At 43.5% G+C, this 26,021-nt stretch overlaps 1 long non-coding RNA gene across 1 annotated transcript; it reads right to left on the reverse strand.

The window, feature by feature from the left end:
- Nucleotides 1–19,321: 19,321 nt before the first annotated feature.
- Nucleotides 19,322–21,763, reverse strand: LOC144596253 (uncharacterized). The gene is made up of 3 exons (XR_013547579.1): nucleotides 21,742–21,763; nucleotides 20,684–20,772; nucleotides 19,322–19,349 (listed from the first exon to the last, which is right to left on the reverse strand). It is a non-coding gene; the product is annotated as an uncharacterized LOC144596253 (long non-coding RNA).
- Between the last annotated feature and the right edge of the window lie 4,258 nt (nucleotides 21,764–26,021).

A 26,021-nucleotide genomic window follows, 5' to 3' on the forward strand; every position in this document is an offset into this window, starting at 1 on the left:
CATTTTCTCATCATTGTTGATTCTTATGTTGCTGATGGTGAGAATTCTCCTTCTTAAGTAATTTCAAGGTGTTGAAGTTGGGTCCAAAATGGGATTCACAGACTCTTCCTTTGGTGGGGCAGCTGGGATATTGTGCTGTCCTTACCACTGTTTACCATGCGATCCTGCTGTATAACTTTGAGATTGTCAATGCCTTTCCTGAAGCTCCTTCTTCATTTTGAATGCCATGGGATTCCCAGGATATTGGATTTTTTTGAAGGATACTTTGAGAACATTCTTACATAGCTTTCTCTGCCCTACTGGTAAACTCTAACCATGACTGAGCTCAGAATGTTCTGGCATCAGGCCTATGAATAATGTGGTCCACACATAGCAGCTAGTAGAGCATGCCCAGTGCCTTGTTGCTGGAGATGTTTGCCTGGGAAGAATTCTAGCTTTGGTTCTCCAAATAGCTTTAGCGAATTTCACAGAGACAACATTCGTATTACTGCTCCAGTGTTGCCTGCTATAAGTTGTCTATATCTACGAAGCATTCAGAAGGGCACGGGATCACAGTTACTCAGTAAACCATAAGCTTGTGGTGAATTTGAGCTGTTATCAGTCAGCCACACAGTCTGGTAAACCAGATGTGTCCGTGATTCTTGCCATTGATGTCAGCTTTCGCTGAGGTTGGTCTTCAGGAATGGAAAGCCGTTCACATTTTTTGGAATCTCATCGCAAATCTTGATTACTGGTAACAGTACTATGAGGTGATGGAAGGCTGGTAGATGATGTTGTTCTTCTGTGGCCGAGGCAGTCAAGGACCGACCATGCTTTAAATATTTTCTAAATCAAGACCTTTGGAGGGTGTGTCCTTTACTCTGTCCCATTTCACACTCTCTGCAACAGTCTCAGCCCAATCCCTGTCTATTAACAGTTTTAAATGAGGATTTAGTATTGAAAAACAAGCACTTTGGAGCAGATAACAATTCCTAAAAATTCATGACCTGAAAAGTCATCTTAAATGGTGGAAAGATCATTCTACATCTGGGCCAAATTCAGTGGTGTGCTATCCTCAACTTAACCACAGGGAAGTTAGACACATCCAGTGAGAAGTTTACAGCTTTTTCCTGAATCTGCATTTTCAAGCATTTGTATTTTCTGCCTGTCATGAGAGAAGAGGAAATGAGAGTGTGAGCAGTCATTGATAATGTTAGCTGCTTTCTGAGGCAGCATGAAGTGCAGATAGTAGAAGGCGGGGGCGGGGGGGTGGGGGAGGTTGGTTCGCATGATAGACTGGGCTGCGTCCATGACTCTGTGGTTTCCTGTGTCTTGGGCAGAGCAGTTGTGATGCATCTCGATAGGATGTTTGCCATTGTGCAACTGTAGTACTTAGTAAGAGTCATTGGGGACAAACTGAATTTCTTGAGTCCTGGTGGAATTAGAGGTGTTGGTGTGCTATCTTGGCTGTATCTTTGATGTGTTTAGACCAGGTCAAATTATTGGTGATATTTATAGCTAGAAACGTGAAGCTCTACACTATTACCACTTCAGCACCATTGATACAGATGAGGGCATGTCCTCCCCCCTGCTTCCTGATTTTGACGACCAGCTCCTCTGTCTTGCTGACATTGAGAGAGAGGTTGCTGTCTTGACATCATGGTACTAAGCTCTCTAGTATGTCCTTCCTGTACTTCGTCTCGTTATTGTTTGAGATCTGGCCCACTACAATGGTGTCACCTGCGAACTTGCAAATGGAGTTAGAGAAGAAATTGGCATTACAGTTGTGTTTAAAGGTATATTAAAGGGCAGAATGACACAGCCTTGTGGGGCACCAGTGTTGAGAATTATGATAGAACACATTAACGATGCATTGGAAGACTCTGTTTTCATTATTTGCACACATTGGGGACACAAGCTTCCTGAGAAAAGTAAAATTGTGTATTTCAGTGGAAACAACATAAAGGCTGCACTGGCAGAGAGCCTCCAATCAACGTAAAGGAATAGTGCACTAAGGAGGAAGTTGATGCTGACTACTATGACCACTTTTCCAATTAGGTTTCATAGAAACATAGAAAATAGGTGCAGGAGTAGGCCATTCGGCCCTTCGAGCCTGCACCGCTATTCAATATGATCATGGCTGATCATCCAGCTCGGTAACCTGTACCTGCCTTCTCTCCATACCCCCTGATCCCTTTAGCCACAAGGGCCACATCTAACTCCCTCTTAAATATAGCCAATGAACTGGCCTCAACTACCTTCTGTGGCAGAGAATTCCACAGACTCACCACTCTCTGTGTGAAGAAATGTTTTTTCATCTCGGTCCTAAGAGACTTCCCCCTTATCCTTAAGTTGTGATCCCTAGTTCTGGACTTCCCCAACATCGGGAACAATCTTCCCGCATCTAGCCTCTACAACCCCTTAAGAATTTTATATGTTTCTATAAGATCCCCCCTCAGTCTTCTAAATTCCAGCGAGTATAAGCCTGGTCTATCCAGTCTTTCTTCATATGAAAGTCCTGCCATCCCAGGGATCAATCTGGTGAACCTTCTCTGTACTCCCTCTAAGGCTAGAATGTCTTTCCTCAGATTAGGAGACCAAAACTGTACACAATACTCCAGGTGCGGTCTCACCAAGGCCCTGTACAACTGCAGCAGAACCTCACTGCTCCTATACTCAAATCCTCTTGCTATGAATGCCAACATACCATTCGCTTTCTTCACTGCCTGCTGCACCTGCACGCTTGCTTTCAATGACTGGTGCACCATGACACCCAGGTCACGTTGCATCTCCCCTTTTCCTAATTGGCCACCATTCAGGTAACACTCTGCTTTCCTGTTCTTGCCGCCAAAGTGGATAACCTCACATTTATCCACATTATATTGCATCTGCCATGCATTTGCCCAATCGCTTAATCTATCCAAGTCACTCTGCAGCCTCCTAGCATCCTCCTCGCAGCTAACACTGCCACCCAGCTTCGTGTCATCCGCAAACTTAGAGATGTTGCATTCAATTCCCTCGTCCAAATCATTAATATATATTGTAAATAACTGGGGTCCCAGCACTGAGCCTTGCGGTACCCCACTAGTCACTGCCTGCCATTCCGAAAAGGACCCGTTTATTCCTACTCTTTGCTTCCTGTCCGCCAACCAATTCTCTATCCACCTCAACACTGAACCCCCAATACCATGTGCTTTAAGTTTGTACACCAATCTCCTATGTGGGACCTTGTCGAAGGCCTTCTGAAAGTCCAGATATAACACATCGACTGGTTCTCCCTTATCCACTCTACTAGTTACATCCTCAAAAAATTCTATAAGATTCGTCAGACATGATTTGCCTTTCATAAATCCTGCACACAAGATAGAAGAGATAAATGCTCCTGCACACATGAACTGTTAAGAGTTTTTCACTGTGTTATATCTTGTTAACTCAAGTAGCTGATTCATGAAGAGGTTGGACGACTTTTCATTCCTAAATAGATAAGAGGAACTGGGATCAGCATTAAATATATTTGTTCAGCACCTTTTACAATCTCAAGAAACACAAAATTATCAGAACTCTTTAAGTGCAATTACTAATGTAAGGGTGGAAACAGCAGCCAGTTTACATACAGCAAGATCCCAAACTACAATGCATTCATAATGTTAAATCTATTAAGGTAAAGATAGGCAATATGTTACTTTGGGGGCTTGTGAGGTAGAGAGAGTAAACTTAGCAGTGAAATTGCCTGTCTTGTCTGTGATTTGTAGGATTAAGTAAAAGCAACAACTTATTAAGTTATTTCGGCATTACAAAAAAAAACTGCAGTGTATGATGACCAGCAGCTCATTTACACTCAATCAGAAAGCTCTTGAATTTAACGCTTGGCTAAATTTTCTTGACCGCATTTGTTAAAAGTTAATGGAAAAGCAAAATCAATAAAATGTTTTTAAAGGCAGAAAATAAACAATGGTTGGAAACTACTCCCTTGAGTGCAAAAAGGCTTTATAATTTACAGAAGGAAGGTACTGATTGGATGATTCTTTTACACTGGATTTTATTTCTATCAAAAAGAGAAACAACTAAACAAGAGAAATTGACCTACGTTTCCTTCAGGCTTTGGACATGCTTTGCATAAGATTTTTGGATCTTTTCAAGAAAAGGATGGTATTTTATTTTTGTGCACAACAAAGCGAGACACAATACAATTGGGGAAAGGATGACTTTTATTCCCATTGCATGGAATTCTCAACTCTGATTTAGAATGCCATGGAGCAAATCCCACTCCAGAAATTTGAGCAGGCAATGAATCCAATGGAATGCAAGGAACCACACTGCTGAAAGTGGGATGTTTTAAGTGAAAAGTTAGACCAGAGACTGGTGTGATTCTCAGATGGATGAGCAAGATCCCACTGCACTAAATGTGCAGAGGAGCAGGGTTTCTTCCCTGAGGCTTGGTCAAAATGTATTCCGCAATAATACACATTCTGCTTTTTGGAACTTGCTGTGCATGAACTGACTGACATGTTTCCTGTGGCAGTAACTATATTAACCCCCTCAACGGGAAGTGCCGGCTCCTCCTTAGCTGATGACCTGAACTCTTTTTATGCACGGTTCGAGACGGGTAACATCACCCCTAGCTCGCCATCTAAAAACAACACCGGCTAGCGAGGCTGGAGGGGGATCCACCGCCGGGGATGTGCACACATTCTCGGTGTCCGAGCACGACGTGAGGAGGGCTCTGACGCGTGTGAACACGAGGAAAGCTGGAGGCCCAGATAGTATATCTGGGCGAGTACTAAAGTCTTGTGCTACTCAGCTTGCTCCAGTGCTCACCACAATATTTAACCTCTCCTTGGCAAAGTCCGTGGTCCCTGCATGCTTCAAAAGATCCATCATTGTACCGGTGCCAAAGAATGCCTCTCCAGCTTGTTTAAATGACTACCGACCAGTGGCCCTCACCTCGGTTGTCATGAAATGCTTCAAGAGACTAATCAAGAAGCACATCTGTGCCCTCCTTCCTCGCAACATGGACCCACTACAGTTCGCATACCGTCCGAACAGATCCACGGATGATGCGGTCTCCCAGGTTCTGCACACCGCTCTCTCTCATCTGGACAGCCAGAAGGGGGGCTATGTGAGGATGCTGGTCATTGACTTTAGTTCAGCTTTCAACACAATAGTCCCCAGCAGACTGGCTAAGAAGCTGCTGGAACTGGGGCTTAGCACCCCTCTGTGTGCCTGGGTCCTGGACTTTCTCACCGCCAGGCCCCAAGTGGTCAGGATGGGGGAAACACACATCTAGCCCCCTCACCCTGAACATAGGATCCCCCCAGGGTTGCGTCCTTAGCCCCCTACTGTACTCCCTGTACACACATGACTGTGTGGCCAGGTTCAGCTCAAACTCCATCATCAAGTTTGCTGATGACACTGTGGTGGTGGGCCGGATCTCCAACAACGATGAGAAGGCCTACCGGGAGGAGGTGGCTGATCTGGCACTCTGGTGTCAGGACAATAGCCTCCTCTTGAATGTCACTAAAACTAAGGAGCTGATTGTGGACTTTAGAAGGGCTCAACATCCAAGGACGTACACGCCACTGGAGATAAATGGGTCTACTGTGGATAGGGTGAGCAGTTTTAAATACTTGGGAGTCCACATCAAAGAGGATTTGACATGGGCAACGCACATTGCCGCACTGGTGGGTAAGGCAAAGCAGCGCCTTTACCACCTTAGACAGCTGAAGAAGTTCAGAGTGTCTCTGAGGATCCTTCATTGCTTCTACTCTGGGGCTGTAGAGAGCATCCTGTCCGGCAACATTACAGTCTGGTTTGGGAACAGCTCTGCCCAGGACAGGATGGCCCTGCAGAGAGTAGTGCGTTTGGCAGAACGCACCATGGGAACTACACTCGCCCCCCTGCAGGACCTATACATCAGGAGGTGTAGATGGAGAGCAAGCAAGATTATGAGGGACCCCTGCCACCCCAGTAACGGACTGTTCCAGATGCTATGGTCAGGCAAACGCCTCCGCTGTCACGCTGTGAAAACGGAGAGGATGAGATGGAGTTTCTTCCCACAGGCCATCAGGACTGTTAACTTTTATAACTCATGTGACTAATTTTTGTCTTCTCTGTATTAACTGTATTAACTTTATTTATATGCTGTAACTGTAATTCTTTTTTGTGCACAATCCGCAGGCATTGCCACTTTCATTTCACTGTACATCGTGTATGTGCATGTGACAAATAAACTTGACTTGATTACAAATCTATTTCATTGGATGGAGGTATTTTGGGAGACCATGTGGTGTTGTGAATTCTAAATACTAATCTTTTTCCTTAATCTGCACACCAGCGTCAAACATGAGCACTGCAAATATCCCAGATTGCAGAGTGTACCACAAGCCAAATTAGATGACCATTGTCATGTGTACCACTGCCATGTTTCGATTAATCTCTTTGTTCAGTATCAGGTGGTTTTATGTTGTGGAGACACACTCATTAGGATAAGCATGGAAACTTGACCAACACAGTTCCATCACAGACTCTGGAGTAGATTTTCATCCAAGAGCCAACCCTCCAGCTTCTCAAGCTCTGACAAAATGTTTGCATTCCATAAGTGAGTGGCTCAATTATATAATTTACAAGACCAAGTGAACCCGTTGGCCCCAAACCTCTCCTGCATTGGTGCAGCACCCTCTCCTCCCCCTTTCCCCTCCCCTTAGGTTAAATGTGATGCCTTTAATACTGTCTGTAAAGGATCCCTGAAGTCCTGGTTAGAAGCACTTGGATCTCAATTGTTCTGTTCATGACCACAGCCCACTACGCAGTGTTTTGCTGCAAGTGAAGTATTTTAAAGTACGAGTTATTTTGTGGGAAATGTGGAAGCCAACTTGATCATAACAAAGACAGTAAATTCTCGTTCTTATGGACTTTCAGGGGGAGAATGATACCTGTTGCTGCTAATTGGCTGTTATAACCGAGTGAGGCATCATCATTGTATGTAATTGAAACAAAGAACTGCAGTTGCAGATGATGGTTAATACACAAAAGGACACAAAATGCTGGAGTAACTCAGTGGGTCAGGCAGCATCCCTGGAGAATATGCAAAGATGACGTCGGGACCATTCCTCAGACTGATTCAATCTGCTTAGTTACTCCAGCACTTTGTGTCGTTTCACCTTAAAACTAGGTGCTGATGCCGGTGGTCTGCACTTGCGAGCCTTTCTTCACCAGTTCATGCGGCTGTTGTTGCGGCTCACGTTGGAGTTCCCGATAGGATGCACTTTCTTTAGGCCGCTGTCAACACTATTATGTTCTTGGTCACTGTGGGGTTCCCTCCCCTCTCGCCTGCTGCTGCTCCCAAGGTGGAGTATGTCGGCAACTCTGGGGGAGAAGGAGGAGAAGGCGGCAGTGGAGGGTGGGGGTAAAGGCTGAGTGGACAGAGCAACCGGCAGAGGAGGCGGAGGCGGTCGAGCAGGAAGCGGACAAAGCGACGGCCAACAGGAAGAAGCAGCAGCTGGTGAGAGAGGTGGCCGGAAGAAAGCACTATCCCCAGGGATTACAACGCAAGCCACAACAGCCACATCACTGAACCGGACAGTGGGTGAAGAAGGATTTGCTGGTGTACCTTGTGAGCCGGAATGGGGTCGGAAGCCGGGCCTTCAAGTGGCTGGGGAGACAGTGCGATCGGGAGTGGCATCAGCACATCCGTTCTTCATATCTTAAATCCGCGATAAAGGAGACCATTAAAATTAATGTACAATTATAATTACCAGATAGATGCAAAAAGCTGGAGTAACTCAGCGGGACAGGCAGCATCTCTGGAGAGAAGGAATTGGTGACATTTCGGGTCGAGACCCTTCTTCCATTAATTATATTGATAGGGAGATAAATAGACAATAGGTGCAGGAGTAGGCCATTCAGCCCTTCGAGCCAGCACCACCATTCAATGCGATCATAGCTGATCATTCTCAATCAGTACCCCGTTCCTGCCTTCTCCCCATACCCCCTCACTCCGCTATCCTTAAGAGCTCTATCCAGCTCTCTCTTGAAAGCATCCAACGAACTGGCCTCCACTGCCTTCTGAGGCAGAGAATTCCACACCTTCACCACTCTCTGACTGAAAAAGTTCTTCCTCATCTCCGTTCTAAATGGCCTACCCCTTATTCTTAAACTGTGGCCCCTTGTTCTGGACTCCCCCAACATTGGGAACATGTTTCCTGCCTCTAATGTGTCCAATCCCCTAATTATCTTATATGTTTCAATAAGATCCCCCCTCATCCTTCTAAATTCCAGTGTATACAAGCCTAATTGCTCCAGCCTTTCAACATACGACAGTCCCGCCATTGTGGGGGTGCTAAGTGAGGGAATGCCCCTCCTCTTTGTTTAGGTTTAGATTTAGGTTTATAATTGTCAGCTTTAGTGAAAAGCTTTGTTTTGCATCCTATCCAAACCGATCAGCAACACTATACATAAATACAATCAAGTCCAATTCAAGTGTAATAGATAGAGTGGAGGGGTGGAAACAGAGTACAGAACATGACCGTTTCGATGAACACTTACGCTTGGTCCACCAAGGCTGCTAACTATTTTAACTCCTCTTCCCATTCCCAAACTGACTTTTGTGTCCTGGGCCTTCTCCATTGCCAGAGTTAGGCCACAAGAAACCAGGGCGAACAACTGCTCATATTCCGCTTGGGTGGCTTGCATCCCAATGTTATGCACATTGAATTCTCCAATTTATGTAGCTATTAAACCCTCACCCTCTCCCTTCTACTCCCACAATCCCACCTTCTTTCCCTCTCCCCATCTCCCCTGTGTCCCAACTCGATGCACCTATTTCTCCCCTCCCCTCCTCTTCCTCCTCCATTCCTTTATCTAGATTCACAATTTGCAACTCTTTAATTCCTTTATCTCATACCTTCCGTCTTTTCATCTCTGGCCTTTGTCCAATCATCTGCCTATCAAAACCCCCCACACCTGTATTAACCTATTACCTGCCAGGCTTTCTCCTTCCTGCCTCTCCTATCTTCCAGCTTTCTGCTGCCCCCCTCTCCCCTGGCAATCTTCTGAAGGGTCCAGACCCAAAATGTCACCCATCCATGTTCTCCCGAGATGCAACCTGACCCATTACTTCACAGGTTTGTGTCTTTTTTTGCAGAATATAATTCTTACCATTGTAGCGCATCAGTTCCATTGACGAAGACCAATGCCCACGATGGGTAGAGGTGTATCGGACAGCACCCAAGCTTTTGGAAGGACCATTCAGAAGTCTGGAATAGTGTGTGATTCTTTTAGATCCACCTGAAGGGAGCTTCATTGTACTTCTGAAAATGCAGCATTCTCTCAGATACGGGGTGTGCCTTCTACAGTATTGTAGATTCTGTGTTCAAACGCTAGACTATGATCTAAATCCATGACTTTCTGAAACAAAGGACATTAACTCATGACTGAATCACAATACATTTCACTTACTTTAACAGCATAATATAAGTAAATGTTTTAAATAGACAATAGGTGCAGGAGTAGGCCATTCAGCCCTTCGAGCCAGCACCGCCATTCAATGCGATCATGGCTGATCACTCTCAATCAGTACCCCGTTCCTGCCTTCTCCCCATACCCCCTCACTCCGCTATCCTTAAGAGCTCTATCCAGCTCTCTCTTGAAAGCATCCAATGAACTGGCCTCCACTGCCTTGAGGCAGAGAATTCCACACCTTCACCACTCTCTGACTGAAAAAGTTCCTCCTCATCTCCGTTCTAAATGGCCTACCCCTTATTCTTAAACTGTGGCCCCTTGTTCTGGACTCCCCCAACATTGGGAACATGTTTCCTGCCTCTAATGTGTCCAATCCCCTAATTATCTTATATGTTTCAATAAGATCCCCCCTCATCCTTCTAAATTCCAGTGTATACAAGCCCAATCGCTCCAGCCTTTCAACATACGACAGTCCCGCCATTCCGGGAATTAACCTAGTGAACCTACGCTGCACGCCCTCCATAGCAAGAATATCCTTCCTCAAATTTGGAGACCAAAACTGCACACAGTACTCCAGGTGCGGTCTCACCAGGGCCCGGTACAACTGTAGAAGGACCTCTTTGCTCCTATACTCAACTCCTCTTGTTATGAAGGCCATGTTTTTGAATGTAATGTAGTGTGTAGTTTTAAGGAGCGATCTGTCTCTCACACATAAATCTTATGCAGGTCATATTTTGACACCACGCTGCCTCAAGTGAATGATCACCAGATCAAGTGAAACTTGTCAGTGATCACAGCTACATATGTTGCAAAAATGTCTGATGCAACCCCTTTGGACAGAATCCAGGGAGACATCATTAATGAAAGACAGATATGACCATTTCCAGATGGCTAGGTTGGAAAACCATAGCAACTAGACAGGTACAGAGTCAAATTATAACTTCCCTTCTGGCACTGGGCAGGACGCTATGCAGAGATGGATACTCTTAATCTTTTCTTTGCTAAAGATTTTTCAAATGTGTGTCAAGGAATGTCATTACTGGGAAATTGAGCATTTCTTCATCCTTGGCACTCCCATGTCAGGGCTGATGCAGATTAGCTGCAGGGTAGGCTCCAGCTGTAGCAATGTTTATCATCAGTTAATATTTACAAGTCAGGTAGCTGATTACTACATCCATGTGTCCAAACATAAGTAATTTATATAACCTGTGGGTATCCAGCAATGCTTGGAAAGATTTGGTGGATAACCTGCAGGTTATGTAAATTATTTGAGAGATCTTTTTAAGTTCAACAAGCAGGGCCAAAGTTCTCTGCCAATTAAAAAAAATGTATTTCATTTCATCAATGACTGTGCTGATGACCATTTACAAGTAAAAACATTTTAGTAAGACTGGATTGAGAATCAGCTTCATGGTTGCTGGTTATTTTTCAGAATGGAGGCCTGGTACTCGTGGTGTACCTCAGGGATTGATGCTGGGTCTATCGCTGGTTTTGGTTTATATCAATGATTTGGATAAGAATGTACTAGGCCTGGTTACTAAGTTTGCAGATGACACGAAAATAGGTAGTATCGTAGATAGCAAAGATGATTATCAAAAATGACAGCAGGATCTTAATCAGCTGGGTAAGTGAGTTGAGGAATAGGTAGTGTAGTTTAATTCAGATAAGTGCGAGGTGTTGCATTTTGGAAAGTAAAATCATGGCAGGACTTTCGGAATGAATGGTGGGGGCCTGGGGAGCATTGTCGAGTTGAGGGATTACTAAGAGTGCAGGTACATAGTTCCCTGAAAGTAACATCACAGGTAGAGGGTGGTCAAAATAACTTTCGGTACTTACGTCTTCATGGGTCAGGGTATTGGGTATAGAAGTTAGGATGTTATGTTACAGTTGACCAAGATGTTGGTGAGGCCGCATTTGGAGTATTTTTTTCAGTTTTGGGCATCCTGCTATAGGAAGGATGTTGTTAAGCTGGAAAGAGTGCAAAGAAAATTTACGCGGATGTTGCTTGGACTTGAGGGCTCTGCTATAGGGAGACGTTCGGCAAGCTATGACTTTATTCCTTGAAGTGGTTGAGAGGTGGTGAAAGACTATAAAATATTGAAGGAATAGATAGGGAGATGGGTCTTTTTTTTTAACCAAAATAGAGTAATTAAGAACCAGAGGATCTACACTGTAGGTTTACAATGAGGGGAAAGATTTGATGAGGAACCTGACATGCCAATTTTCACAGAGGGAGGGAGGGAGAGAGCACTCTCTCAGGTTCCGTCTCAAATCTTCTCTCTCTCCCCATCTCTCTCCCCCCCCCCCCCCCTCTCTCTCTCTACCCCCTCCCCCTCCCCCTCCCTGCATTGTCTCAGCTGGAGTTTGTGTGGGCACTGATTTATGCAGGGGATGGAAAATATACACGGTGAAGAAAAGGATCCATTTTTTTTCCAGCCAAAAGAGGAAAGCCTCTAATCGATTTCTCATATCTATTATAATTTCAAAAGATTGTAAAGATTACAGCTCTGAGAAGTGAAGGGTTTTGCTGGGTGTCAGAATGATATCATCATTTACTTGTTGCTGGCAAGGTGAGGTGTAGATCAAATCTCTCTTTCTTTGTTCGCATATACTTCTTGCATGTTGTCATTTACACAATCCAGCAATAAGAATCGCCTAGGTTCGGCCACCATCCTCCCACTACCCTCATTACCCAAACCTTGCACTTAGCTGCATATTGATCGCTAAATACTGGATCACAGTAAAAAGAATGTCGAACCTTGTACATGTACATAATTTCTTTGCTGAAAATGGTGGAAGGAACTTCTGGTCTGCATTTATATTACATCCTGCTGTCTTTATATTACATAATAAAATCCAACTTTCCTTTAAAAGTAGGCATTTTACCAAATGTAAAGGGCCATCCATATGTAAATTATTTGCACTTCAACCTAATTAACCAGCCTTAGTTTTGCTATGAATAAAGCTGTGAATACAAGCGACTATGTCTTGAAGCTGTGATAGTTTCTGTACAGGGTGGGCATTAGCATGGACAATCTGTGCATCCACAAACTGTAACTAAACCAGCAATTTTCAAGAATTGGTGAAATATTTTTAGTTTGAGCATCAAGTGCTATATTCTTACATTGAGGCTATCCAGAGTATTCTGTAAAACAAAATTCAATGAACAGTTCATCAAGAATGATGAAATCAGTAGCTTTCGAAATAAACAGACCAGCTTTTAAAAAAAACTGTGGAATAGCTTTTCTAAAACAGTTGCTATCTATCCTGTTAATGGGAAGAATGTGAACAATTTTAGTTGCAGTCTGTTTTAACTCTTAATGAAAATACTTGTTCCAGCTTGGAAGAGACTGACTGTCTACTCTATCTATGGCTTATACTTTTAAATATTTCTGTCAGCTCGCCCCTCAGCCTCCAATGCTTCAGTGAAAATTCACAAAATGAATTTTCCACTGGGTGGCACCAGCAATGGCTGCCTCGCCAACAGCCTGTCTGCATCTTCCTTCTTTGTGTTTTGATATGCTGGGTTAAATGTATGTTTTTAGTGTTCTTTAGCTTTTATTCCATATCGTATCTCCGTCTGCACTGCGACCCAACATTGAGGAGTAGGCGGCCTTTGCTAGAGAACGACTTTTGAGAGCTCCACTGCGGGGAGCCTACAGTACTTTAACATCGTGGAGCCCACGATCCATTTACCAGGGATCGACCTCAGAGCTCCAATCATGGGTGCTTGCAGACAACATCATGGAGCTCACGGTCCCTGGTCAGAGACCGACTTCAGAAACTCCTAGCCACAGGAGCTATGACTGCCCTGACACGGGAATTTTGACCGCCCCGACGCGGGATCTTCGACCGCCGGCTGCGGGTGCTTCGATCGCCCTGACGGATGGTTCGACAAAGAGGAAGCAGATTGGACTTTTTTGCCTTCCATCACAGGGGAATGTGGGGAATCCGCTGTGGTGGATGTTTATGTTAACTTTTATGTAGTTGTGTGTCTTGTTGCTTTTTTTTTTGTATGGCTGTATGGTACTTCGCATATCTGTACCTTAATTTGTACATGTGACAATAAAAGACCTTTGAATTGTCCAGTTTTGATACAAACCTATGAATGGCAACTGAATCCATCAAGCCAATTCATAAACAAGATAACTATTTGTGGAAGATATAGACAATAGGTGCAGGAGTATGCCATTCAGCCCTTCGAGCCAGCACCGCCATTCAATGTTATCATGGCTGATCATTCTCAATCAGTACCCCGTTCCTGCTTTCTCCCCATACCCCCTGACTCCGCTATCCTTAAGAGCTCCATCTAGCTCTCTCTTGAATGTATTCAGAGAATTGGCCTCCAATGCCCTCTGAGGCAGAGAATTCCACAGATTCACAACTCTCCGACTAAAAAAGTTTTTCCTCATCTGTTCTAAATGGCCTACCCCTTATTCTTAAACTGTGGCCCCTGGTTCTGGACTCCCCCAACATTGGGAACATGTTTCCTGCCTCTAACGTGTCCAACCCCTTAATAATCTTATACGTTTTGATAAGATCCCCTCTCATCCGTCTAAATTCCAGTGTATACAAACCTAGTCGCTCCAGTCTTTCAACATGACAGTCCCGCCATTCCGGGAATTAACCTAGTAAACCTACGCTGCACGCCCTCAATAGCAAGAATATCCTTCCTCAAATTTGGAGACCAAAACTGCACACAGTACTCCAGGTGCGGTCTCACTAGGGCCCTGTACAACTGCAGAAGGACCTCTTTGCTCCTATACTCAACTCCTCTTGTTATGAAGGCCAAAATTCCATTGGCTTTCTTCACTGCCTGCTGTACCTGCATGCTTCCTTTCAGTGACTGATGCACTAAGACACCCAGATCACGTTGTACGTCCCCTTTTCCTAACTTGACACCATTCAGATAATAATCTGCCTTCCTATTCTTACCACCAAAGTGGATAACCTCACACCTATCTACATTAAACTGCATCTGCCATGCATCTGCCCACTCACACCTGTCCAAGTCACCTTGCAACCTCATAGCATCTTCGTCACAGTTCACAATGCCACCTAGCTTTGTATCATCGTCAAATTTGCTAATGGTACTTTTAATCCCTTCATCCATCATTGATGTATATTGTAAATAGCTGCGGTCCCAACACCGAGCCTTGCGGTACCCCTCTAGTCACTACCTGCCATTCTGAAAGGGACCCATTTATCCCCACTCTTTGCTTTCTGTCTGTCAACCAACATTCTATCCATGTCAGTACCCTACCTCCAATACCATGTGCTCTAATTTTGCCCACTAATCTCCTACGTGGGACCTTGTCGAAGGCTTTCTGAAAGTCGAGGTACACCACATCCACCGGCTCTCCCCTGTCAATTTTCCTAGTTACATCCTCAAAAAATTCCAGTAGATTAGTCAAGCACGATTTCCCCTTCGTAAATCCATGCTGACTCGGAACGATCCTGTTACTGCGATCCAAATGCTCCGCAATTTTGTCTTTTATAATTGACTCCAGCATCTTCCCCACCACTGATGTCAGACTAACTGGTCTATAATTTCCCGTTTGCTCTCTCCCTCCTTTCTTGAAAAGTGGGATATCATTAGCTACCCTCCAATCCACAGGAACTGACCCGGAATCTATAGAACATTGGAAAATAATCACTAATGCGTCCACAATTTCTAGAGCCACCTCCTTAAGCACCCTGGGATGCAGACCATCAGGCCCTGTGGATTTATCAGCCTTGAGTCCCATCAGTCTACCCAAAACTTTTTCCTGCCTAATGTGGATTTCCTCCAGTTCCTCTGTCACCCTAGGATCTCTGGCCACTAGAATATCTGGGAGATTGTTTGTATCCTCCTTAGTGAAGACAGATCCAAAGTACCGGTTCAACCTGTCTGCCATTTCCTTGTTCCCCATAATAAATTCCCCTGCTTCTGTCTTCAAGGGACCCACATTTGCCTTGACTATTTATTTCCTCTTCACATACCTAAAAAAGCTTTTACTATCCTCCTTTATATTATTGGCTAGTTTACCCTCGTACCTCATCTTTTCTCCCCGTATTGCCTTTTTAGTTATCTTCTGTTGCTCTTTAAAAGAGTCCCAATCCTCTGGCTTCCCAGTCTTCTTTGCTATGTTATACTTCTTCCCTTTTATTTTTATGCTGTCCTTGACTTCCCTTGTCAACCACGGGTGCCTCTTACTCCCCTTAGAATCTTTCCTCCTCTTTGGGATAAAGATATCCCTCTTTGGGATATATACCAGACAAAACGATAGCAGATAAAATTTAATAGACGACCAATGTTGATCAGCAATCAAAAAAATAATCTACATAGAACCCAACATACTTCACAAAAAATGCAATCAGGAAATATTGACACAAAGCAGAGAAAAGAAAGGTATAAGATGGGTGATTAAAAGATTGTTCGAAGAGGTGGTTTTAAAGAGGAATTTAAAGAGTGGAGATGAATTTCTTGAGCTTAATCAGCCTGTCAGCTAAATGCGAGGAAAGGATATGGGGAATTATAACAAGGCAGAGTTGTGGCTAAAATGATAGAATATAAATGTAATCTGATCAGACAGCAGCCTGAATCTCCCATCCTTTTCTGGTTATATAGAGACAAGGCAAAATTTTGGCACAGGGAACAAGACAAGAACCAGACAAGATTCTGAGATAGAACTTTTCAGCATGCGATGGTGTTAATATCAATTTAGGCCTGATCTCCTGGGGTTCTTTTCAGACAAAGAGCGTTCAACATTTGGAAGGGAGACAGCAATTATTCTGCATGATTGATTTATAATGGTGAAAATGTAATCCAAAATTATATTTTGTCTCTTCATTTCAACACCAGGCCTCCCAACATTTGATTTTACAAATTCATAATTTTGATGTCCAAAATTCATAATTTTCTGGCAAAATTCATAATACGGCGCATAATGCAACTTTTCAGCTGAAAAAAAAGTATGCACGCCAAATAAGCATACACATTGCGCTACATTCATGTGTGAAAAACGAGTTATTTTCAACAGTCTGTAGTTCTTGGACTACATGTACAATGTCAAGCCTATCATGAGTATATTTTGCTATTTATAGGTTATTGAACAGAAATACTTTTTATAACACAAAGAAAACATTGTTTTGTTTTTTCAATGTTGCTTTTTCCTTACACATCCCAATTCTCTTGGTATTGAATAAAAGAACAATGGTCATAAAATGTATGACTAAGTTATGAAGAGTTTCATTTAAAACTGCACATACCCGATTTAATTGAAGACATACTTGCTCCAGTGATCTTCAACAGCAAATCACAACGGTCCATGTCCCCCCCCAACCCCCTCCCCCCACTTCCACTCTACACCCACTCTGTATTTCCACGCTGTATCTCTAAACTAAGATTCCAGTAGTTTTTATTATCCTCATGATCAGTAGTAAAAAAAAAAGGCGGATTTCAGCTCTTGTTTCTGCTGGTTACAAGCACTTGGTTTCATCAAGACCCAATATGTTTTCTGATTATTTGATAATGGTAAAAACATTTTTTTCACTCCTCTAATACACCATTTTGTCAAATCCTTGTTCAGCGCAGATCATCACGTCTACTGCGCCATTCAATCATGGATTACTCCTCATAGTAATGAGGCACCTATGATGATCATTTGTAAGCACTGGGCCTGTACTTGCTGAAGTTTAGAAGAATGGAGACCTCATTGATACATACAGAATAGTGAAAGGCTTGGATAGAATGGATGTGGAGAGGATGTTTCCACTAGTGCGAGAGTCTAGGACTAGAGGTCATTGCCTAAGAATTAAAGGATGTTCTTTTAGGAAAATGGAGAAATTTCTTTGGTCAAAGGGTGGTGAATCTGTGGGATTCTTTGCCACAGAAGGCTGTGGAAGCCAAGTGAGTGGATATTTTAAAGGCAGAGATAGATTCTCGATTAGTACAGGTGTCAGAGGTTATGGGGAGATGGCAGGAGAATGGGGTTCGGAGGGAGAGATAGATCAGCCATGATTGAATGGCAGAGTAGACTGGATGGGCCAAATGGCCTAATTCTACTTCTATTCCTCATGACCTTATGACAGTCACAACCTCAGACTAATGAAGTGCAGTTTCAAAGTTGTTGACAGCATTTCTAAATATTCCCCATTTATCACAAAACAATGGCCTGATCTTCTCAAATATTTTGGGAGGTGGAGATGGTGCCTGAAGAACTAGAAAGTGAATCGCAAATTGAATTGGATTCCAAGTTATGGAATGAAACAGTACAAAGAAAAGATTTCAAGGCAGCCGTAGAATTGCTAATGTGATCAAAATGGACTAATTAAGCAGGCAATAAATGAAGGCAAGTTGTAAGGGAGTGACCTTTTGGGACAGTTTGCAGATGACACTAACGCATGTGGGATAGACAGTGAAGATTGTTATCAAAAATTACACCAAGTTCTGAATCATTTGGGCAAATGGACTGAGCAATAGTTAATGGAGTTTTATCCAGAAAAGTGCATGGTGTTAAATCTTTTGAAGATATTTGAGGATATGGTTGGTTAAATGGACAATGGTTGTGGTACATTGAGAACTTCAGAAGGTATTTAATAAGGTTCCGCACAGGTGATTAGTGTAGTATACTTCTGGCTGTTGAGAATTGGCTGACAGACAGAAACCAAGGATTAGGATTAAATAGGTGGGGAAACACAGGAACCCTGACTTCAGTCTTCATCAACTAGTTGGATGAGGCAGCCAAATGTCGCATTTCCAAATTTACTGATGATACAAAACTGGGGAAAATTTTGAGCAGTGAGAAGGATGTAAAGAGGGTTTAAAGGGATAGAAACCAGCTGAGTGTGTGGGCCACAACATAAGAGGGAATATAAAATGGCAATGTGAAGTCATCTACTGTGGTACACAAAATAAGTTTAAATTGCTTTATTATTGTTGTGTATACTAAGATACAGTAAAAAGCTTTTGTTTGCATGCTATGCAATTAAATCAGGTAATACTGTACATAAATACAATCAAGCCATACACAAGCACAATAGGTAGAGGGAGGAGAAACATGCATAGTGCAGCATACAGTTTCTCAACATTGTAGCATAATCGTTTCTGAGGAAAAAGTCCAATGTTCACAATGATGTTGGTTGGAAATTAGGAAATTGTTCCTAGCTTCTAGGATGGTTCAGCAGTCAAATAACAGGGGAAGAAGCTGTTCCTAAGTCTGAAGGTACATGCTTTCAAGCTTTTGTATCCTTTTTGTGGTGGGAGCAGGGAAAAGAGGAAATGACAAGGGTGGAAAAGGTCCTTGATTATGTTGGCTGCTTTTCCAAGGGAGTGAAGTGTAGATGTAGTCAATGGTGGGATGTCTGGTCTGTGTGCTGGAGCGATCCACAACTCTGCAATTTCTTGTGGTCTTGGGCAAAGCTGTTCCCAAACCTAGCTGTGATACACCCAGCAGTACATTTTCTACAGTTCAATTGTAGAAGTTGGTAAGAGTCTTTAGATTAATGTTAAATATCCTTTGTCTTCTGAGGAAGTAGAAATGTTGGTATGCTTTTTTGGTGATGATGGAATTCAGTGGCTCAAATTATTTCCTTCATCTAAATCCATTCTGTGCTTTGCAGGTGCCACCAGCTTAATGTTATCCCAATAATGTGAAAGGCAGTTTCAATTATGTCAATGTACAAATTGGAAGCCTGGTCCATTGTCCTGGTGATCCTGGCTACCATCTTCATAATGAGCTGCCCAATGGTACTGCCAACTGCTGTTGTGATGATCTGGAGGATGAAGCATACCACTGCCATCTTGCTGGAGGGAGCAATAAGAAGCAGGATCCATCCACTCCTTTCTGAACTCCTTTCTGAGATTATTTTCAACATGGCATCCATCCCTAATGAGTAGGGCAGTGCCTCATACTCTGCACTGAGCTCAGCTGTAAAAGATAGAAACATAGAAAATAGGTACTGGAGGAGACCATTCAACCCTTCGCGCCAGCACCGCCATTCATTGTGATCATCCACAATCAGTAACCTGTGCCCAACTTCTCCCCATATCCCTTGATTCCACTAGCCCCCAGAGCTCAAACTCTCTCTTAAATTCATCCAGTGATTTAGCCTCCACTGCCCTCTGTGGCAGAGAATTCTACAAATTCACATCTCTCTGGGTGAAAATTCCTTCTCACCTCAATTTTAAATGGCCTCCCCTTTATTCTAAGACTGTGGCTCCTGGTTCTGGACTCCCCCAACATTGGGAACATTTTTCCTGCATCTAGCTTGTCCAGTCCTTTTAGAATTGTATATGCCTCTATAAGATCCCCTCTCATCCTTCTAAACTCCAGTGAATACAAGCCTAGTCTTTTCAATCTTTCCTCATATGACAGTCCCACCATCTCAGGGATCAATCTCGTGAACCTACGCTGCACTGCCTCAATTACAAGGATGTCCTTCCTCAAATTAGGAGACGAAAACTGTACACAATACTCCAGATGTGGTCTTGCCAGGGCCCTATACAACTGCAGAAGAACCTCTTTACTCCTATACTGAAATCCTCTTGTTATGAAGGCCAACATGCCATTAGCTTTCTTCACTGCCTGCTGCACCTGCACGCAACTTTTCAGTGACTGATGTACAAAGCCACCCAGGTCTTGCTGCACTTCCCCCTTACCTAACCTGACACCATTGAGATAAAAATCCGCCTGCTTGTTTTTGCCGCCAAAGTGGATAACCTCACATTTATCCATATTATACTGAATCTGCCATGCGTCTGCCACTCACTCAACCTGTCCAGGACACCCTGCAACCTCCTAACATCCTCTTCACAGTTCACACTGCCACCCAGCTTTGTGTCATCTGCAAACTTGCTAGTGTTACTTCTAATTCCTTCATCTAAATCATTAATATATATGGTAAACAGTTGTGACCCCAGCACCGAGCCTTGCAGCACTCCACTCGCCACTGCCTGCCATTCTGAAAAGGACCCGTTTGCTCCTACGCTTTGCTTCCTGTCTGCCAACCAATTCTCTATCCATGTCAACACTCTACCTCCAATACCATGTGCTCTAATTTTGCTCACCAATCTCCTGTGTGGGACCTTATCAAAGGCCTTCTGAAAGTCTAGATACACCACATCCACTGGCTCCCCTTCATCCATTTTACTTGTCACATCCTCAAAACATTCCAGAAGATTAGTCAAGCATGATTTCCCTTTCATAAATCCATGCTGACTTGGACTTATCCTTTTACTGCTATCCAAATGCACTGTTATTACCTCTTTAATAATTGACTCCAGCATCTTCCCCACCACTGATGTCAGGCTAACTGGTCTGTAATTCTCCGTTTTCTCTCTCTCGCTTCTTTCTTGAAAAGATAAAAGAGTTTATATGAATAATAGATCTCATTTGTAGTAAAGCATTTTGTTTCTATTTCAAAGAATCACAATGCTGGTTCAATAATTAATGTATGGATTCTTTTCACCAGGGTATGATTATCCAGAATTACACTTCATAGTCATATTCATGAATCATAGTCATATTCATAGTCATGAATCATGGCCTTCAGCCCAACTTGTGTGTGCTGACCAAGATGCCCCATCTGAACTTGTCCAATTTGCTCGCATTTGGCCCTTATCCCTCTAAACCTTTCCAATGCATGTACCTGTCCACATATCTTTTAAACTATGGTTTATAGGTGAGAGGGGAAATAGGGAACTGAGGGGTAAGTTTCTCCACTCTTCAGTGGTTTCCTGATGGGCTGAATTTTCCAGCATTGTTTTTTTATTTCCAGCATTTGCCATTTTTTGTTTAAATTTACCTCTTATATGCCCTGCTAGTGCAAGACTAACAGACTGAAGAAGGGTCACAACCCAAAATGTTGGCTGACCATTTCTTCCATAGAGGTTTGCATGACCCATTGAGCACCACATTTTGTTTTTTTTTGATCAAGATTCCAGCATCTGCAGATTCCAGTGGCTCTAAATTACCATGTACAGTTTCTTGACATTTAATAACTGGAGCCAGCTGACAAATAAATAAAGACCTTTGATGCCTACACTTGCATTTGTATAACTGAGATCTTCAACAAAATGTCAGTTTGTGTACAATTGTTTCACACAAACCATGTTGTGTTAAGTTGTGTGAAACCTACCCAGCCTGAAGCTCAATTTCCAGCCTGAACTTTGCATCTTTTGTTACGAAGCACTACAAATAGAGTAAACAGGACATCCAGACAAAATAAATGTAAATGGTAGACTTGGGGAGTACGTTTTTTTCTGGAGATTCCTAAGAGACTGTCAGTGAGGAATAAATTACTCTTTTTGGTAGCTCTTACCAGAGGCTATGTTGGAATGAGCGAGGAAACATTGCAGATGCTTTGGATCTCCTCGGGCAAGACGGCAACTGTCAGTGTGCAGATTGACCAGGTTAAGTTCATTGGTCCAGACAATGTCTATGATAGCCAAGATCTGAGAGCATGGGTCCATCTATCTTTAATAAAGAAAAAAGTTTTAAAACAAAATCAACAGTAAAGGCATCTAAATTAAACATTTTTTTAATTGAAAATCTCTTTTTGAATGTAAATCTTAACACTCACATTGACGACTGGTGACTTCTGCTTGCCCAAGACGGCATAGATGGAGGGTTGGGGAGAAAGGTTACTGGGAGTGGAGGTCCTCCACATCCATTGGTGAAATCGGAGACAGAGGCAAGGGTACAAGCGAGTCAGTGAATTAGTTTAGTTTATACAGCGCAAAAACAGGCCCTTCGGCTCACCGAGTCCATACCGTACAGCGATCCCCACACATTAACACTATCTTACACACAGGAGCAATTCATAAATTTAACCGAACCCAATTAACCTACAAACCTGCACGCCTTGAGTGTGGGAGGAAACCGAAGATCTCAGGGAAAACTCACGCAGGTCACGGGGAGAACAAACAAATTCCATTCAGAGAGCACCCATAGTCAGGATTGAATCCAGGTCTCTGGTGCTGTAAGGCAGCAACTCCACTGCTGCGTCACCGTGCCGCCTTTGGTTGAGGCAGCGGTTGACTGTCTGGAGATACCAGATTTCGACTGCAGTTTTGTTGCTACCAAATGTCAGATTAACTCGCGATGTTTGAGAAATATGATGACAATGTGGTTTGCGTGGCTTTTTTTTTTATTGCAGGATTTCTTTGCAACACTGCAGAGCCAAAAAGCATACCTTTGAGTGACGTTCAATATTTGAATCATCTTTGCCAACTATAACCAAAGCACTCTCAATGAAATTGACAGCCTCGGTCAACAACTTTGCTGTTAGATTTCAAATGACCTGAGCCTCTTCTTTATCTTCCTATTCTTTTTCAAGGTCAAGCAAATCTTGGGGTGAAAGTTTTGTTGTAATGTGTCATAACTCCTGCATGTCTTAAAAAATCCACCTCTTCTGAAACTACTTTCTTAGTCAAACTAATTTTTTCCTCCAGTTTTAGATACATCACTGACAAACCTAAAGCTTCTAAGGTCATGCACTAGATGTGAGCATAGTTTTCTCAAACCACATTCATACATGCACAAGTAACCACGTCCCAAGCCTCACCAACAAGCATAACAGAACATCTAAAAAAGATGTCCAGATATCTTTAACACTCATTTACCATCATCAGTAGCATCAAATGTTTTGTTGAGATAATGCCTTACATGTACTAATCACACCCTGATCCTTAGGTTGGAAGAGAGATGTAGTGTTCTGGGGAAGATAAACAACTTGAATGTTTTCACAAAGATCTTGAATTGAAGTTGGATGTACAGGGGCAATATCCACCATGAGTATGATTTTAAAAGTACCTTGCTAGGCACCGCATGCAACTACTCTGTCTGGCGTACATTTGAGCGCATTATTTCAAAACTACGAGCGCATAAATAAGCTCCTAGTCAGCTGATACTTTTGGCAGGTTTTTTTACTTCTCCTGGGAATGGAGAGAATGTGTGGCTCGCCCAGACTATCCTACTTGCATTTCTCCAAAATCTCCGAGAGGACTGGAAAAGATGTATTATGAAGTAAAGAGAATACCATTGTGATGGAAGTTCATACAAGTGAGTGCCCTAGGCTCCGAAAGTTCACCAGGAAATGATAACTGTTCTTCCTCATGCTTCCTTTGTTTCTGTGATCCTCAGCATTTCTCTGTCTTGCTAGCAGAGTCCTCGCAGAAGCCGATGAATCACAGCTGGGACGTGACAACTTGAGGTGGCTTGGGCTGGAGTTCAAAGGGGTAAGAAGTAGGGTGTCACTTCCTTAACCTGGATCGTTGGATGTCAGGCAATTTTGAAGTTAATAGAAAAGGATCTGTTGTCCTTTAAGTGCTGCAGCTGAGTCATTATTGGCTTCAAGCCAGGAGCAGTGTGGGGGTTATGTCCTCTTGACAAGGATAAGCTTGATTGCCAGAAATCCCTTGGGTTTCAGGTGTCGCTTTCTGCATTTGTCGAAACTCCCATTGCCACTTGTTCCTCTTCTTCATCTTGTGCAGTTTCACTTCCCTCAGCTATACCTTTGGACATCCTATTATGTTTAAGTTAACATACACGGATCAGTTATATTGCAGGTGCTACAGCTAGGAGACATTATTGGCTTCAAACCAGGGGTAGTTTTGTTGAACTTTCTTCAGGTTCTCCATCATTCCGGTTCTTCAGTCAAACCATTACAAACATCTCATACTCCTGATAGATTTAACACCTTAGCCATTTAAAAGATGCAGGTCATAACTACTGAAGAAGCATTGCAACCATCCCAAAACAGTATATGGATCCATCGCTACAACAGCATCACACAAGCCTTTATGTGTATGAAGGAACTACAGATGCTGGTTAAACTGAAGATAGTCACAAAAAGCTGTAACAACTCAGTGGGCAGACAGCATCTCTGGAGAAAGGAATAGATGACATTTCGGGTCGAGACCGTTCTTCAGACTGGAGAGTCAGGTGAATGCGAAACGAGATATAGACGGTGATGTAGAACAAATTAATGAAAGGCATGCAAAAAAGTAAGGATTATAAAGGAACCAGGTTATTGTTAGCTGTTTGTTAGGTGAGAACGAGTTATAATGAGACTCAACAAGACGACTTTGAAGCTGGTACGATGTTCCACCTTCCATATTTCTTGTTTCCCTTTCCTGACTCTCCAGTCTGAAGATGGGTCTGGACACAAAACATCACCTTTTCTCCTGAGATGCTGTCTGACCCGCTGAGTTACTCCACCTTTTTATGTCTACCTTCTAGAGTTATGATCAGCAGCAATTTATATATATATTCCTTTATTTGTCCCACGCCGGGGAAATTTACAGTGTTACAGCAGCAAAGTGGATAGCGAGATCGTTCATTATAAATAATAGTAAAGACAAGGATAAATTATCATCAATTTACTGTGTATTCCTTAACTGTTACTGATGACTCGTCTGCTGGGAGCAGTGCTGGTTGTGCAGTCTCACAGCAGTGGGAAGGAAGGACCTCCTATATCTCTCCTTCACACACTTGGGGTGAAGGAGTCTGTCACTGAAGGAGCTACTCAGTGCAGTGACACTGGGGTGGGAGTTATTGTCCAGCAGCAATGTTAACTTTGCTATCATCCTCCTCTCTCCCACCACCTGTACTGAGTCGAGGGAGCAACCCAGGGCAGAGCTGGCCTTCCTGACCAGCTTGTCAAGTCTCTTCCCCTCCACCGCTGAGATGCTGCTGGTCCAGCAGACCACTCCATAGAAAATGGCTGATGCAACTACCGTGTTGTAGAAGATCCTTAGGAATGCCCCCTGCATTTCAAAGGACCCGAGTCTACTCAGCAGATAAAATCTGCTGTGGCCCTTTTTGTATAGCGCGTTGGTGTTTTCGGTCCAGTCCAATTTATTGTTGAGGTAAACACCCAGGTACTTATAAGAGTCCATCCTCCCGATGTCCATTCCCTGGATGTTCACCGGTGTCGGGGGGACTTGGCTGCACCTGTGGAAATCCACCACCATCTCCCTGGTTTTCCCCGCATTGATCCGGGGGCAATTCCGCTGGCACCAGTCCACAAACTTCTTGATCAATTCTCTGTACGCCCCGTCATCGTCGCCTGTGATGAGGCCCACGATGGCAGTTGTCAGAGAACTTCTGTAGATAGCAGTTTGTAGAGCTGTGCCTGAAGTCTGCAGTGTACAGGGTGAACAAGAATGGAGCTTGCACTGTTCCTTGCAGACCACGTCCGAGACATAGTCCTTTGTCCTCACATACTGTGTCGGTTGGTGAGATTGTCCAGAATCCAGGATGAGAAGTGGTGATCCACTCCTGTGCAAGCCCCGGCTGGATGGTATTGAATTCACTGGAGAAATCAAAAAACATGATTCTCACAGTGCTATCCAACTTCTCCAGGTGCGAAAGAGCTCTGTTCCGTAGGTAGACGATGGTGTCCTCCACCCCGATGTGAGTCTGGTAGGCAAACTGCAGCGGATCCATTGATGGTCTAATCAGGGGGCTGAGATGGGTGAGGACCAGACGCTCCTGTGTCTTCATCAGATGTGATGTCAGTGCCACCGGCCTGTAGCTGTTGAGTTCCTTCGGGTGCAGCGTCTTTGGCACCAGTACTACGCAGGATGTTTTCCACAG

This window comes from Rhinoraja longicauda, chromosome 8 (genome assembly GCF_053455715.1).
Source record: "Rhinoraja longicauda isolate Sanriku21f chromosome 8, sRhiLon1.1, whole genome shotgun sequence".
In the NCBI taxonomy this organism is placed as follows: domain Eukaryota; kingdom Metazoa; phylum Chordata; class Chondrichthyes; order Rajiformes; family Arhynchobatidae; genus Rhinoraja; species Rhinoraja longicauda.